Source organism: Pipistrellus kuhlii, unplaced genomic scaffold, assembly GCF_014108245.1.
Source record: "Pipistrellus kuhlii isolate mPipKuh1 unplaced genomic scaffold, mPipKuh1.p scaffold_m20_p_3, whole genome shotgun sequence".
In the NCBI taxonomy this organism is placed as follows: domain Eukaryota; kingdom Metazoa; phylum Chordata; class Mammalia; order Chiroptera; family Vespertilionidae; genus Pipistrellus; species Pipistrellus kuhlii.
The window spans coordinates 20,142,983-20,157,827 of record NW_023425529.1 but is presented as its reverse complement, the minus strand read 5'-3'; the positions used below and the strand labels follow the sequence as shown (position 1 = coordinate 20,157,827).

Below are 14,845 nucleotides of genomic sequence, written 5' to 3'. Positions count from 1 at the left end.
CTAAATCTTTAGAATCCACAATTCTTTCTTATGTTTCCTTCAATTGGAGGAGGTCTTAAATGGGAGCAGAAAACAGTATTCCTACTGAAATAATATTACTTCACATTTGCCTTCTGATTTGTGAAAGGTTGTTATAAGTACACCCTGGGTTGCAAATAAGGGGCTTGGTATGTTAGCAGCTTTCTGAGTACATGGTACTTGTTGTTGGATACACTTGGGTGGCCTATCCACATGGGGCTTCTGTTTGGTGTTGTTAGAGGGCTGCCCCATGCACCCACGCTGAGGGCACTGGCCCATTGTGGCCTTCATTTTCCTCCCAGTGGGTTTTGCTGTGGGCTCTCCCTTTGTTCCCCTGCACACTCTTGTGTTCCCATGGCTGAGCAGGAGGGTTTTTCTCCTTGTGTCCTGAAGAGAAATAACTTCTATTTAACTTGATTACCCTATGTAATGCTGATTAATGGGCTGCCCCCATACCAATTGTGGGCCTCCCTGCTGGCCTATGCAGTTGAGACAGGAAGGAAAGTATCTGCTGGCTTCCAACTTTTCTGGGTACACATGTGCACAACCCATTCTGAATACATATGACTCTCTAGGTCTTCCAGAAGCATCATTGCTTCCATGGCAGCTCTGTCTTCTGAAACCATGATAACCAGATGATCCATGACCAGTAATAGGAGCTACCTTCATGGTGTGTCCAGTAAAGCTCCTGGGTACCTCCAAAATGATTCTGGAGACGTACTTACAACAAATTTTCTGTTCTGTTTTCTTAAAATGTAGAAAATGTTGATTTCCCACCCCTTCCACCATGATGAAGCCATGCAATATAGAGATATGTGTTTAGACCAGCTAAGTCAGACAGTGAATGATTTATCACATAGGTGTGATTTCCCAAAGATAAAATTTGAAATACTTAGTAAATGGTTTGAGAAGAGTGGAAAAAAGGAGATATTCTCTTCAGGGGCTCTATTCTGATTTCTCCATCTGCTCAACACTACTCACTAAGAATATTCAAAAGCATGTGAGAAAGATAAATAAGCTTCTTAGGGGAATGAAAAAATAATAATTAAATAATATATATATATATATATATATATATATATATCACTCACTATGTTTACCTCATATGTTATTTCATTCTCTGATTTGTCTTCCTTTTTACTTTATTTTTCTTTCTTATTTTAAAAAATATTACCTCTCTGGTATTTCTTTTTCCCTTATTTTTAAGATTTGTTTACTTCTCTCTTCTATCTCATGATTTATCATGCATTCATTCATATATTTATTCACCTATTTTTAAACTTTTTCCTCCTTGTTCTTTGTCTACATCCTTCCTTCTTAATTTTCTCCCAGACCCCTGATACAACCACTACTTTTTGTGCCTCTTTCTGTAACCTGGGCAGTAGTGGAGCTACACACAGCTGCTTCCTCAGGGCTCCATGCTGGGATGTGGCGTAGCTGGCATGGGGGTGGCTGAAGCATGACAGATCATGTGCCTATGTGTGGGTTTGTCAGAGGTAAGGCAGGCCATGTCCTCACACTAGGATATGGCAGAGGTGTGGTGGATCATGTCCCTACATAGAATATGGTGGGACCCTGTTTCCATGCAGTAAGCAGCATGGTAGCAGTGTGGTGGGTCACAGAACTTCCTGGGACTCTGGGATGTAAAATAGGGAATCCACCATATTTATCACCTTGTTTTCTTCAAATGTTTGAGACTGCTTGGACGCTGTATTTATCTTTCTCAGACCCTCATGGGCTACCCAGCAACAGTGGAATGATCTATTGGAACTAAGCATAATTGGGATGGAGGGGGATTGTTTTCTCTTCTGTGGTTTTGAAAGACATATCATTCTAGGCTGCTGGAACCAAAAATACTTCACCTGTCTGTCTTCCATACCATGTCGCCCATGATCTTAAATGTTTGATCTCGTCAGTTCTTTGCTTAAAGAACTTTAGTGCCTCCACTACTTACAGAATAATGAAGATTTTTTTTTTCATATGTGGCTTTCAGAGCTTTAACAGATGATTACCCATGTGTATCATTAGCCAATGCTTAGATTCTTGCATCCTACAGTTCTAGGCATCCTCCACTCTTTATCTTCCCCAACCATGCTTCTATCCATGCATCTGCCTAAAATATTCTTCTTTTCACTTCATTCACCCAACTTCTATTGGAACTTCAGGATCCAGATTAGAGATCATTTCATTTGTGGAGCTTTCCTTAGCTTATCTGGCAGTTATTCATTCTCTCATCTGTCATAGCAATCATTCATACCTTTATCATAACTCTTGTCTTCCACATTGTACTGTAATAACCTGCAGGTCTGTACTTGACTATATCTCCTTCTATCTGGTCATGAGCTCCAAAAAGTCAGTGATCATAACTTGGTTAACATTTTTTTAAGTCTGTGTGGAGAGCAAGAGAGAGGGTATATTTACAGAAGAGCCTCTTGTGCAGAGCTGAGTTACTAAACATTATAGACAAAGAAAGCAGCCAGGGAGCCAGAACTCTTTAACAGCTATTTAATTTGAAAATGCTTCAAAATGGTTATCTCTGATACATTTCAGAACTTTGCAAAGGACAAAATAGTGAAGTGTGAGCATCCTACCAGAAAGTGTCAACATAATTATAGAAAACATTTTTAGTAACTAATGACATATAACTATATGTCAATTTTAGAAGCAGTAATATAAATTAAAAAGAGCGTTTTTTGAAAGTACTAGTACACTGAAAATATCAAAATTCTTATTGTGTTTTTACTTAGAACACCTAAAAGAAAACAGACTTGGGACTAACTTTGCATGTGAGGAAGTGTATTCTGTGCATTTAGAAAAAGAAGAGAATAAAGTCACCAAAACAATATTCAGAATAGAAATGAGATGATTTTGAAGATTTTTTTTAGTGTAATTAAAGTTTTATTAAGGAAAGTAACAGTTAAAATGAAGAAAGATTTCTAAGTTTATTCTAACTATCACAGATGACATATCTTCTATTAACTCAGATCAAAAGATAAATATCTTAGATTAAGATGGAAAGATATTTGTAGCCATTACATTTATATGTTTTTGAAAAATTATCTTCAGTTTTGTGGCAGAGGCATGTTCCCATATCTCATTCATGTTAAGGCGCAAAGTCAGAATGCTCAGAGTTAAATTTCCATGAAAATATATTTTGGGGCTTCTTTTTACTGGATGGCTTCCATTTTGCAATAGCGCATGACATCAGTGAATTCAGAATTACCACACTACTTTCTATAACTAAATATGGGTCCAAGTGTTAAAATTTAGCAGCCTTGCTGTACATTCCATCAGCTCCCCCGTGGGAGGATGATGGGAGGAAGCTGGTGACATCTTTCTTCTTCTAACAAAGAGCCCACAATGCTAATTCTCATATTTCTCACCTATCCAGATGGATTTCTCCTTTCGCAACCTGCCAGCCACAGTATGGAGGGGAAAGAGCTTGGCCAGGTGAAAGATGGGACATATTTGCTGGGCACTGGGCATTGTTTTCTCTTCTGTGGTTTTGAAAGACATATCATTCTAGGCTGCTGTAACCAAAAATACTTCACCTGTCTGTCTTCCATACCATGTCGCCCATGATCTTATTAAATATGTCATAGATATGTTATATGTATAATCTTCATACAGGTATGATTACTCCCATTTTACCAATAAGGACACTGAGACTCTGAGAAGTTTAGTGAATTCCCTGAAGTCACACATTAGCAAATGGCAGAGCCAAGGTTTGAGCCCCTGTGCGTTTGGCTCTAAAATCATTTTGCCAGGATGTCTCCCTTATAGCTAACCCCAGACAAAGCTAGGGCATAGCTAAGGCTTGGGATTGACACCCCTGCCCCCACTTTCTCATTTCATTGCCTCCACTCTCCTTTAAGGACTTACTGTATCAGCTCCATTTAACCCAACCCTTCTCAGGGACAGTACACTACCAAGACTAGTATTCCTACTGCTACTACTATTACCATTACTGGTAATAATAATAACAGTTAACATAACCTCAACAATAATATCTCTGCTGACATTTCTTCAGCTCTTACGAGTCAGGCATAATGCCAAATACATTACATAGATTACCTTATGTAATGGTGCTATTAATATCATCATTTGTGCATGAGGAAACTGAAGCTTGGAGAGGTTAGGTGATTTGCCCTTCTGATGTTCCTGGCTGCCATCCTGTTCATATACCCATGTGTTTGTTTTTTGGTTTTTTTCCAGTTAATCCCACTGCTCCCTATCCTCCCATCTACCTTGTCATGGCAAGTTTACCAAGTTAGATCCTTTTGCTCTCCTAAAAAGTAACTATCTGATTAACAGGTCCAGGATAAGCAGATCGTATTTTAACATTTGCACTTTCTATAATATGTCTTTCAGAGGTTTTACTTTAAACAGAGGATAATGATGATTTCTAGTAATTGGGCAAGCTAATGGCCTCCAAATTGACTTTAGTGTGGTCCCATTGTGACCCTAAGGTTTACGCCGCTGTTGGAGGGTAGGAGAGGGTGGCAGCAGGGGAGAGAGAGGTCGGTTATGAAGTCAGGGGTGAAGAAAGCCCGCAGGGAGGCAAAGGCTACTAAGGTCACTGGAGGCTGCCATCTGACCACCGGGCTCCCGAGGGTATGTGGCTGTGTGCTGCTTCACACATTCCTACAGTCGGTCTGATATACACCCACATCATATTTTGTAGTTCTGTTCCATAAGGAACTAGTGGAAGTTTATTAACTTCAGCTTGTCACAGAGGTGCTCATCTGGTTAATGAGAGCAGCATCTCTGCCTGCATCATTGGAGGTATGATGATAATGGCCGACTAACAACTAAATGAGAACCCCCCCCTGGCTTTTCCAGGTAATGATGATTCAGAGTCCCATGGAGTCTGGAAGTCACCTCCTACCCTTTTGGGATAGAAGCAGGGTATGGCGTTGATTAGTTAACATGCAAACAAATAAGTAAAGAGGCATTTTTTGGGAAGAAAAGTAGCATTTTACACCACAACTACACTGAAATGTTGGGATGGTGTCTGAGCATGTGTGAGGGAATGGGCCATGCTTTCCACCCTATTAACTCTAGGCTGAAAGCCAGTGGGAGACAGCTGACCTCATGCCTGATCTGTCACAACCTGGTTTTGGCCCAGACCATCTTGGTCAGACCATGCAATACTGGCCTAAAAACAGCTTACTAGGGAAAGCGACAGGCATGACTAAGTAGCCAGGGAGCTAGAAATGAGGGCCTGGGTGAGACCTCCTGATAACTGAGCAGAATGAAAGATCAAGATTCATTGTTCTGAAGCTGTCAAGCCACTGGTCATCTCGTAACTGCTGGTCAAGAGTAGGCCTGGAGGAAGTGACAAAAGAAGAAAATTCCCCAGACCTTGCCAATATAGGGAGAACACTACATGCATGGGTAGGGCAAGGGACAGCTGCCCCATTGTCTCTTAATTAGCAGAGCCAATCTGACACTATGCATGGATTCTGCCCCACACACTGAAGCTTCTTCATTCTTGCCAAGGTGGCCTCCATCCATATAGATCCAGAACAAAGCCTTGGGATTGGCCAGTCCAATGTCTGTCAGTCAGGTCAGTTACTCTTCTCTGGTTTTATTTGAGAACAAGACTGTTTATAACTTTTCAACAAGCCCAATGGATCCTAATTCCTAAGTCTGTCTTGACTAATGCAGGAAATCCTTACCCTCGGCTCAGCATCCAATGGCTTACAGTGGTTCCTCCTAGTCCCAGGATGCAGCTGCCCTGGAATTGACTACTGTGCAGGCTCCATTGTCTTCTTTTCCTCCTTCAGAGCATCTGGCTTCCCTTAGTTCTCTTCTCCTTGCTCTCTGACATTCCATGTTTCCCACACAGGATTCCTCACCTCCCAGCTTTGCTATGCTGCTGGGGACAGCAGTGGGTTGAATGATGGCCCCTCAAAATGATACATCCACATTCTGACCCTTAGAACCTTTGAATGCAGACCTTATTTGGGGAGGAAAAAAGATATTTGCAGATATAATTAAGTTAATGACTCAAGATAAGATCATCCTGGATTATGCAGGTTGATGCTAAATCAGTTGCAGGGATCTTTATAAGAGAAAGGCTCAGAGAGATTTGATATCTAAAAGGAGAGGGCCCTGAGAAGGCAGAAGCAGAGATTGTGGCTGTTGTGGCTACAGGGAATGCCTGGAGCCACCGGAAGCCAGGATAGAAAGAGATGGATTCTGCCCTTTGATCTCTAGAGAGAGTACAGCCCTGTTGACACCTTGATTTGGGACTTGTGGCCTCAAGAACTCTGAGATAATACATGTGCATTGTTTTAAGCCTCAGGTCTGTGGTGATTTGTTGTGGCAGCCACAGGAAATTAGCACACTAACTAATACTGACTCCTTTTATAACCCATACTCTGAGCTTGGTGTACCCTGTGCTTCTCCTACTCATCTCAGTCTCCTTCGCCAGCCCCCAGCCCTATCCTTCCAAAGTGGGTATTTTTTACATCAGGATCCGATTCTGTTCCTCTCCTCTCTAATCTCCTTTGCTTGGAAGAACTGATCTACACTGAAGATTTGCAGAGACATGTTTTACCCGAAGAAAGATTCTTCTGCATGCTGGTTAATTTTAGGGAGAAGGTGAAACACCTAAATGCCATTGTTGTGTTCCCTTCTGCTCTGTCCTTAAGCCTGATTAATGATAGTTTCTCACAGTATGTAGTGTGGCATCTGTGTGCACACTTCCTACACAACCTTCTAGACCTCTTAGTAGTAATATCGCTGGTCAAGGGGATTAAGGACATGTTTTATAAGATGTATTTTTTCTTAATTCTTTTCTGGGGAAAATATTATTAATGCATCCCTTTCACATTCTGGATTGTTCTGTGTTGTTCAAATCACGGAACTGGAAGGAACGTTAGCTGATTGCCAGATACAGTTGATACTTTTTGTCATCAAAGATTACCAGGTATAACTCTATCCTTCAAAACTACATAAAGATAATTAAATAACTGGATAGCTAAGAACTTGGTACTTGCAAAGCTGCATAAGGAACACCAGTTTCCCATGTGCATGGAACATAAGTTTTACAAAGTGGATATCAGAAAGGTTGTCTTTCTTACCTGGAAAAAAGAAGAAATTTTGGTTCATTCTGCTGACACTAGAACTATCTTTGTGAAATGAAACAAAGTGAAAAGTAAGTGAAGGAAGAAGGAAGAAAAGCATCAAAACCCAATCCTAGGTTTGATCTACTCTGTATAATTCTTTTTAGAAAGGTGTCACTAGGCAAGACATTAAAGGAATGGAAAACTTCCTGGACCTATAAAATAGTTTTAAATGTACCAGGTTCCATTCTGGTCAAGAGCACATGCTCAGGTTGTGGGCTTGATCTCTAGTGGGAGGCATGCAAGAGGCAACTGATCAGTGATTCCCTCTCATCATTGATGTTTCTATCTCTCTCTCCTCCCTTCCTATCTTAAATCAATAAAATTATATTTTAAAAAAGAAATAAGTGGTTTAGTCTAAAGGGGACTTATATTTTCAATGTTCACTAAATATTGACTTATGAATTACAGACTTTTTTAAGAATTAGTTTTTCCCTTCTGGACAACTAAGTTTGAGTCCTTTGAAACACATTAATGCAGCCAAAATAATTTCTATGTGTTCAAGCTATCGGGCCTTAAATGAATCAAATTTCGGGGATGTCAGAATTATGTTTACAGTGAAAATTGTGGCCTGGGCTGGCTCTGGGCTTTTGTGGATGTTTCAGCCTTTTTGCCCTTCCAATGTCCCCTTGCTTTGATGTCAAGAGTAGACAAAGGTCTCAGTGGATTATGTGCTATATTTTGGAAGTTTATATTTTTGGAAGTTTTCTGCATAGCTGGGTATGTGCTAGGGCCAGTGGGGTCTGAGAGTGCCTAAGGCCTGGAGAAACCCAAACCATTTAGTTTGCAATTTGCAACCAAGTTTTCCTTCCAGCACAGTTCACCAAGAGCCATGGCAGGGCCACTCACACTTGGTAAACACTGTCATCTTTGACATCTCCTCTGGTATTTTATTCCACTTCTATTCAGGGGCCTTGATTTGTAGTGTCAAGGGCATGAGAACTGCCCTAGTGGGAAGAAGAAAACAAGAAGCAGGCAAGCTCCCTCAGGTGCAAGCATCTTAGACTTTCAGGAGGAGGAGTCAGGCTGAGGAATACGAGGGTCTCAGGTCCCCCCTTTAAAAATTACAGGGTTATTTTACATAAGTAGTTCTTTCTGTTGTGGGGACCCAAGGAGGAGTGGCTGCCTAGGAAGGGTTAGGGTAGAATGGAGAGTTGACATCGAAGTCACTTGGGGAACCCTTTCAAATTAATTAGGCCTCTGTCCAGCTGGCTGGAAATATAGGTACAGGTGGTGAAAATGCCCACCAAGCAGGACCTGTCAGGAGGAAGTCAGAAGAACCAAAATTATAAAATGTATTTTGAGAACGCTTTTGGTATTTTGAGGGGATGTTATTGGAGGGATGTGACATTCTCTCCCCCCCCCCCTTTCTCTCACTGCCTTAAAACCTACCAAAGGGGCTTTGAGGAGACCATTTGGAGAGCTTGGTATTCATCCCCCACAGTTGGAGTAAAGAGAGGCTAGCATTTGGCCCATACCTGGGAAAACCAAGACTGGCAGTTCTTGGCTAGAGCAGATCACCTAGTAGGTGAGCCAGACTCTGACCAGTGACAGGAAAGGTCTGTGTTTTTAAAGACCAGAGTGGGCCACATGGGAAGAAGAGAGTCAGTGTGAGCATGGAGTGGAGGGAGGCATTTTTTAAAGTACCCTGCCCAAAGGACTTCCTGCTCAGGAAACAGGAATGTTTCTGGAGGAGTGTCACACAATGGAGAAGCTGTAGGTACTGATATAAGCTGTAAGTGACCAGCTACTCTAAGAGAGCTGCAGACCAAGGTTCTAACTGAGAGACTCTGGTGAACCCATTAACTTGTCTGACAAGGAGAAGAATCTTCTTCGAACACCAGCTATGCCTGGAGAGCAGCAGTACTGGATCACTACTGTGTCACCCAAATGAGTGCTTTCTGCCCCTTATGGCTCCTCCTTGTCCTGCCCCTATTGTCTTTCATCCCACCCCAAAGAATGGGAGGAAAGCAGCTAGAACACAAATCTAGAAGAGCTGGCTTCACTTTGGTTTTTATTTCTTAGCTAGCTGATTACCATTAGGATTCTTGGGGCATATCTGCCAAGTTTTCTCTTCCCTTATCACTGAACATATATTGTACTATTTAATGAACATATACTATGTGCCAGGCCTACTGTTACACTCTTCATATCTGTTACTTTTAATTCTCATACCCATCCTTTGAGATGGATGTTATTAACCTCATTTTACAGATGAGATGATACATATAAGTGGTAAGCAAATTCCCTGAAGTCACACAACTAGGAAGTGAGGATGACAGAATTTGATCCAGGGAGAGCTGACTCTACAGCCCACAGCTGTCCTGTTATACTGCATTGCTATAGCCCTGTGTCTTTATGTGAACACAGGAAGGAGGTGCATGGTTCTAGAGCAGGGGTGGGAAACCTTTTTTCTGCCAAGGGCCATTTGGATACTTGTAATTCATGGGCCATACAAAATTATCAACTTAAAAATTGCCTTCTACATTTTGTCAAACATTTAATTAATTCACTCGAATGCATTGGCAGAGTCAGACTGAATGATTTCAGTGGGGCAGACGTTCCCCACCCCTGTTCTAGAGGCATTGGCTTGATGCAGCAGAACCCAAACAAGCCCCCTGCCATAGGGATTCTCTCTATCCTGGCTTCTGGATTCTCAAGGGGGTTCTCATAAACCCCCACAGACCCTTAAGCCACTCTCTACCCAGCTGTGAGTGCCCAGGAACCTAGAAGAGACTTCTGTTCACTGGAATCTAGGAGTATCTTAAACAGGGCTCTGTTGTCTTCATTTCTGTACATTATAAACCACATATTTAATGAAGGTTGATAGGATGAATGGATCCAAGAGATGTGGAATGTTGTCAGACGCCATGCTTTCTCTCTTCTAGAAAGTAAGCAATATACTTATACTGAATCCAACTAGGAAGAACAAGATGCCGCTCCTAGGAGCCTCCCCTTTAGGGAAAAGGAAAGAAGACAGAGAGGAAGGAATTGGAAAGGAGGGAAATGCACCCTACTTCATCTCTCCATCTCATCTTAGGAGGAAAATAGAGCAAGAACAGTATCAATTATTTTTCAAGTACTTTTGGCAAGGAAACCAGGGATAGCTTAAGTCTACAAACCATCCTGATATTAAATTTGCTAAATGCTTAAATCCTTAAAACTTCCTGACATATCACTCAGGTTATCACTAGCATCACAGTACATTCTGAGTTAAGTATAAGCCAGTTCCATTTCTTGCAAGAACTGATTGCCAGTAGGCCCTGAGATTGCTGGAACTCAGCCTTTGTTGGACTGATTCCAAAAGAGATGTTGAGCTGGGTGTCATCCTGGCACTGAAGAAAGAATGTTGTGATGTCCATTGATGTCTCCTAGTGGCCTCAAATACAAATTGAACAAGCTGCCTAATAGCATTGCAATATGAAGGACACTGCAGCCACGGACCTCCGGGGCAGAGGAGCCTCTGGGGAGTGAGACTTCTATTGCTCCCAGAAAAAAAGAAAAGAAAAAAAAGGGTACTTGAACATACAAGGTTATCTACTCACAGGCCTTTACATGACACACAAACCCATTCCTAAAATCACATGCACATTACCACATAGTGTGCAGGTGCAGCTCTGACTGGGAACATTGAGCACTTTTTTGCTTTTTTTCTTTTCTCCATATAAAAGAAAGTCAAATTAATTGCAGCCAATTACATACAAATCCCTTTCTGTCTGCCAATCAGGCCTGCCTGATGGGAAAGAGGTGCTCTCACCTACTTCATTATGCAAATTGATATTCAAAGGCTGAAGAACAATGCAGACCTCAGCACAGCAGTGATTTTGGGATGCTAAGAGGAAGCTGCTGGGAGAGGAGTTGGTTTAACCCTCTGATGGTGCTGAGAGGACTGAGAGGGCTTCAAGTGGTGATGGAGGCAGAGTCCAAGTACCGGTTACCTGATGTGAATTGGGCGCCGACATGGAAGGTTGCCCTGAGGTCAGACAAGATTCGGGACGAATTGGAATCCAAATAGTCTAGACAGGATAGCTTGATTTTTAAATTACCCCTGTGTTATCATCTGTAAGTATGGGGTCAAGTATGGCCATAAATGAACCGATTATCAAAACTGTAGTCAAGGGCAAGCATGATCCATCATGCACAGAAACAATCAACACACATGCACATGCACACACAAGCACAGAGGCAGATGTCAATGAACACTGATATTTCTTATTATGAGATTATTTTATTTGGAAAAGGCTTGTAACATTCAGCCATTTGTTCATTCAGGACCTACTATATACAGAGAAAGAGTTATTTCACTTCTCAGTCATCACAGATGTGAGGACTTATGTCTCTCTTGCCTGCGCCACCTTGTTATCTTGTCCCAGCACTTCAAAATCTCCTCTTGAATTTGAATTACAATCTTTGCCTCTGACTCAAACTCAAATAATGGAAAATAAGCTTTTAATAAAATTATGTAATTGTCACCCTGGTCTTCTCTCCTGGGGATGTTACAAGCCAGACAGAACACATAGCAGTGTGGGCATTTATGCTTGGCAGTTGTGGTCTCGATGACATGGAGTAGGGTTAGGAGGCATTTGGTGTTGGGAAGTAGGGCAGTTTTCCAGCTCCTCCTGAATAGTCTACAGATTATGACTTCAGTTTGGGTTTGAGTGTGGTGAAATCACACATCACCTAACACACTCCATGATGAATCCCTCCAGGATACGAGTGGCCGTTCTAATACCACTCCACTGTTGTTGGTACCAGCACACCAGGTGGCTTACTATGTACACATAAAAGGAACAACATGACATGCTTGCAGCCTCTGAAAGTTGTGTGGTTCAGTGAAGAAGGAGAAATCACAGAAGAAGAAAAATGACTCCCAATGTAGTCATAGCTGGGCCGGTTGGTCTGCATGGCCACTACTCTTTTAGGATGCTTTCCTGTGCTTATATTTCTAGTTTAAGCATTTATATCAGAATAAAAAAATTAAAATAAGATACCTGCTTCTTAAAATTCATATATCTTGGGGGCATTGAGTGAATGCTGGTTCAGTCAGTGCGACATTTATTTTAAGGTTGTATCCATAGATGTGATCACTTTGGATGGAAAAAATGGGGCATTTTATTTTGTGAAAATGGATCGTGTAGAAAAAATAGGGACTGTCAGGTTTGGACGCTCTAGAGACAAGCTTAGGAAAGGAGAAGGGCCAGAAGTAGAGTAAGAATGTGGAGAGTGAAGTACAAGAGCCAGCCCTAAACCCATGCCAGGAAATTCCTTCTCCTTTTCTCGATACTTCATGACCCATCTCCTGCTGCTCCTTGGCCTCTAGATACCCACCCTGTACTACCACAGCCAGAACTCACCTCTGTCACCCTTCACTGGAATCATTGATTGAATGTCATTTCCTTCACTGCACTGTAAGCTCCTTGAGACAACAGACATGATTTCAATAACTGTCTACTCAGCTCCTGGGACAGTGCCTGTTACATCATCAAAGTATGTTAAGTGAATGAATGTCCCCAGAACATGAACTAATAATATGGACATGAAAGTTATGATCGCTTATGGATGAAATTGCCTTTAATGAGCTCACCATTTACAGTATTGTTTCTGTTGAGAAATGTATTTCTGTTTTTTTCTGAACAGCTGATTTATAAGTGAACTCTTGAGGATGATGTGTTCATAGGTTCGCGCCTGCCTATTCAAAACTGCAATTCCAAAGCCAAAAGATGAATTAACCTTTATATGGTGTGTTCTTTTGTAAGTGTTAGCAACCATGGCCCGCATCCATGGTAATCACTATGCAAAACCGCATCAACAGTAACAGTCTCAGGGAGTGGACCAGTCATTAGTGACCATGGGTGGCATTCCCTGGGCTAGATGATTTACATTCTTCCCCTCATGTACTTCTCCTTCCAAACCTTTTTGGCAGATGCTACCTTTGCTTTACAGAAAGAAAACTAAGACTCAGTCACTTCAAAGTATGTGAGATGGCTGGACTCCTAAACCCCTCCAGTGCCTCAGTTTCCTAATTATAACATGGGGATAAATATGTTGCTTACATTATAAGCTGTGCTGATTAAAGACTTACTATATCCATAAAGTTCTTAGAAACTTCCCCTGCATACTAATCCCTCATTAAATGTTAGGGCTCAGATCCTTCTGCAGATCCGGGGCTTGTGTCTAAACCCTTCTCACAAAGCCCATGCTGTTCCCAGTTAGTGATTAACATGTAATTTGAAAGCCATAGAAAAATTGCTACCAATCTATTCTAGAGCCCACATGCTGTCCTCTCCCCACCCACCCTGCTCCCTGTACTTGTCTGTTTCAATGAGATTCCAGGAAGGGGGTGGGGTGTGGAGGACAAGAAATGTGAATATGTGATGGCTGTGAAGATGTGCAAGGGAGAATGGAAGTTACTCTCAGTGCTTAGACTATCTGAAAGTAGCTCTGGATTCAAGGATGCTGGAAGAAGGGTATCTGCCAGGTGCTGGGTACCTCTTTGGAATCATCCTTGTGGGTCTTTTGAGGGAAAGCACTTAGCAAACTCCTAGGTGCAGAGTAAGAGCTCAATGAATGTTTCTAAATTTGTGTCTGTCACTCATTGCTGTGATTGGAAACATTACTTCAGTCCAGCCAGCATGGCCCATCTACAGGCATGTGGTTGAGCATCTACCTCTGAACAAGGACGTCACAGCTCAATTCCTAGTCAGGGCACATGCCTGAATTGAGGGATAAGTAGGGGGTGTGCAGCAGGCAGCTGACTGATAATTCTTTCTCATCATTGATTTTTCTTTCTCTCTCCTACCTCCCTCTCTCTTCCTCTCTAAAATCAATAAAAATATGTTTTAAAAAACCACAATTACTTTTATTAAGTTTTTTTGTACTACTACTGGGCCCTTCCCCAAATAGTTTCTTCCAGGAGTGAGGAAATTAGAGAACTGGGTTTGTCTGAAAGTCTTCCCTGATTGCATGGTCTATATTGATAAAAAATTGACAAAGACTCCCAGGAAAAGTAAGCCTAACTACTCCTACCTCCTGCTATCTTGGAAACTTGGGGAAGGGCCTTAGCCCTAGCTGGTTTGGCTCAGTGGATAGAGTGTTGGCCTACAGACTCAAAGGTCCCGGATTCGATTCCAGTCCAGGGCACATGCCCGGATTGTGGGTTTATTCCCCTGTAGGGGACATATAGGAGGCAGCTGATCAATGATTCTCTCTCATCATAGATATTTCTATCTCTCTCTCCCTCTCCCTTTCTCTCTGAAATAAATTAAAAATATATTTTTTAAAAAGAAAAGAGTTTTATCTTTGCTGCAAATTATTGATGAAGTAGGGAGTTTATAACATTCCCATGTTTATCATTAATGCCCATTTTGACTAGTGTAATCATAGAAAATATGTTGTTATTGTCTTAAATAGTTTCCACTCTTTCATCATTTATTCACTGATGAAGGAAACACTGGGGCTCCCTAATGACCCCATGATTTGGAAAATTTCCAGAATGTCAAGTTTGATGTGGGCTTGGGAGAACCTGAGACACAATGTTTCAGTTCCCGAAGCCCCTCTGCTCACTGACCAGCCCAGGGAGCTGTCCTCCATCCTCCACACCATTTAGGGTCTCTCCTGACCAAATCCCACTCAACACACACTATGTTAATAAGCCTTAACTGTATATCTGTATGTAATGGTATTCTCTAAATCAG

At 41.7% G+C, this 14,845-nt stretch overlaps 1 protein-coding gene across 1 annotated transcript in view; it reads left to right on the top strand.

Annotated features, from left to right (window-relative positions):
• Positions 1-14,845, top strand: part of GRIN2B (glutamate ionotropic receptor NMDA type subunit 2B) — a 419,358-nt gene that overhangs the window by 370,142 nt on the left and 34,371 nt on the right. The gene's annotated exons all lie outside the window — the stretch shown is intronic.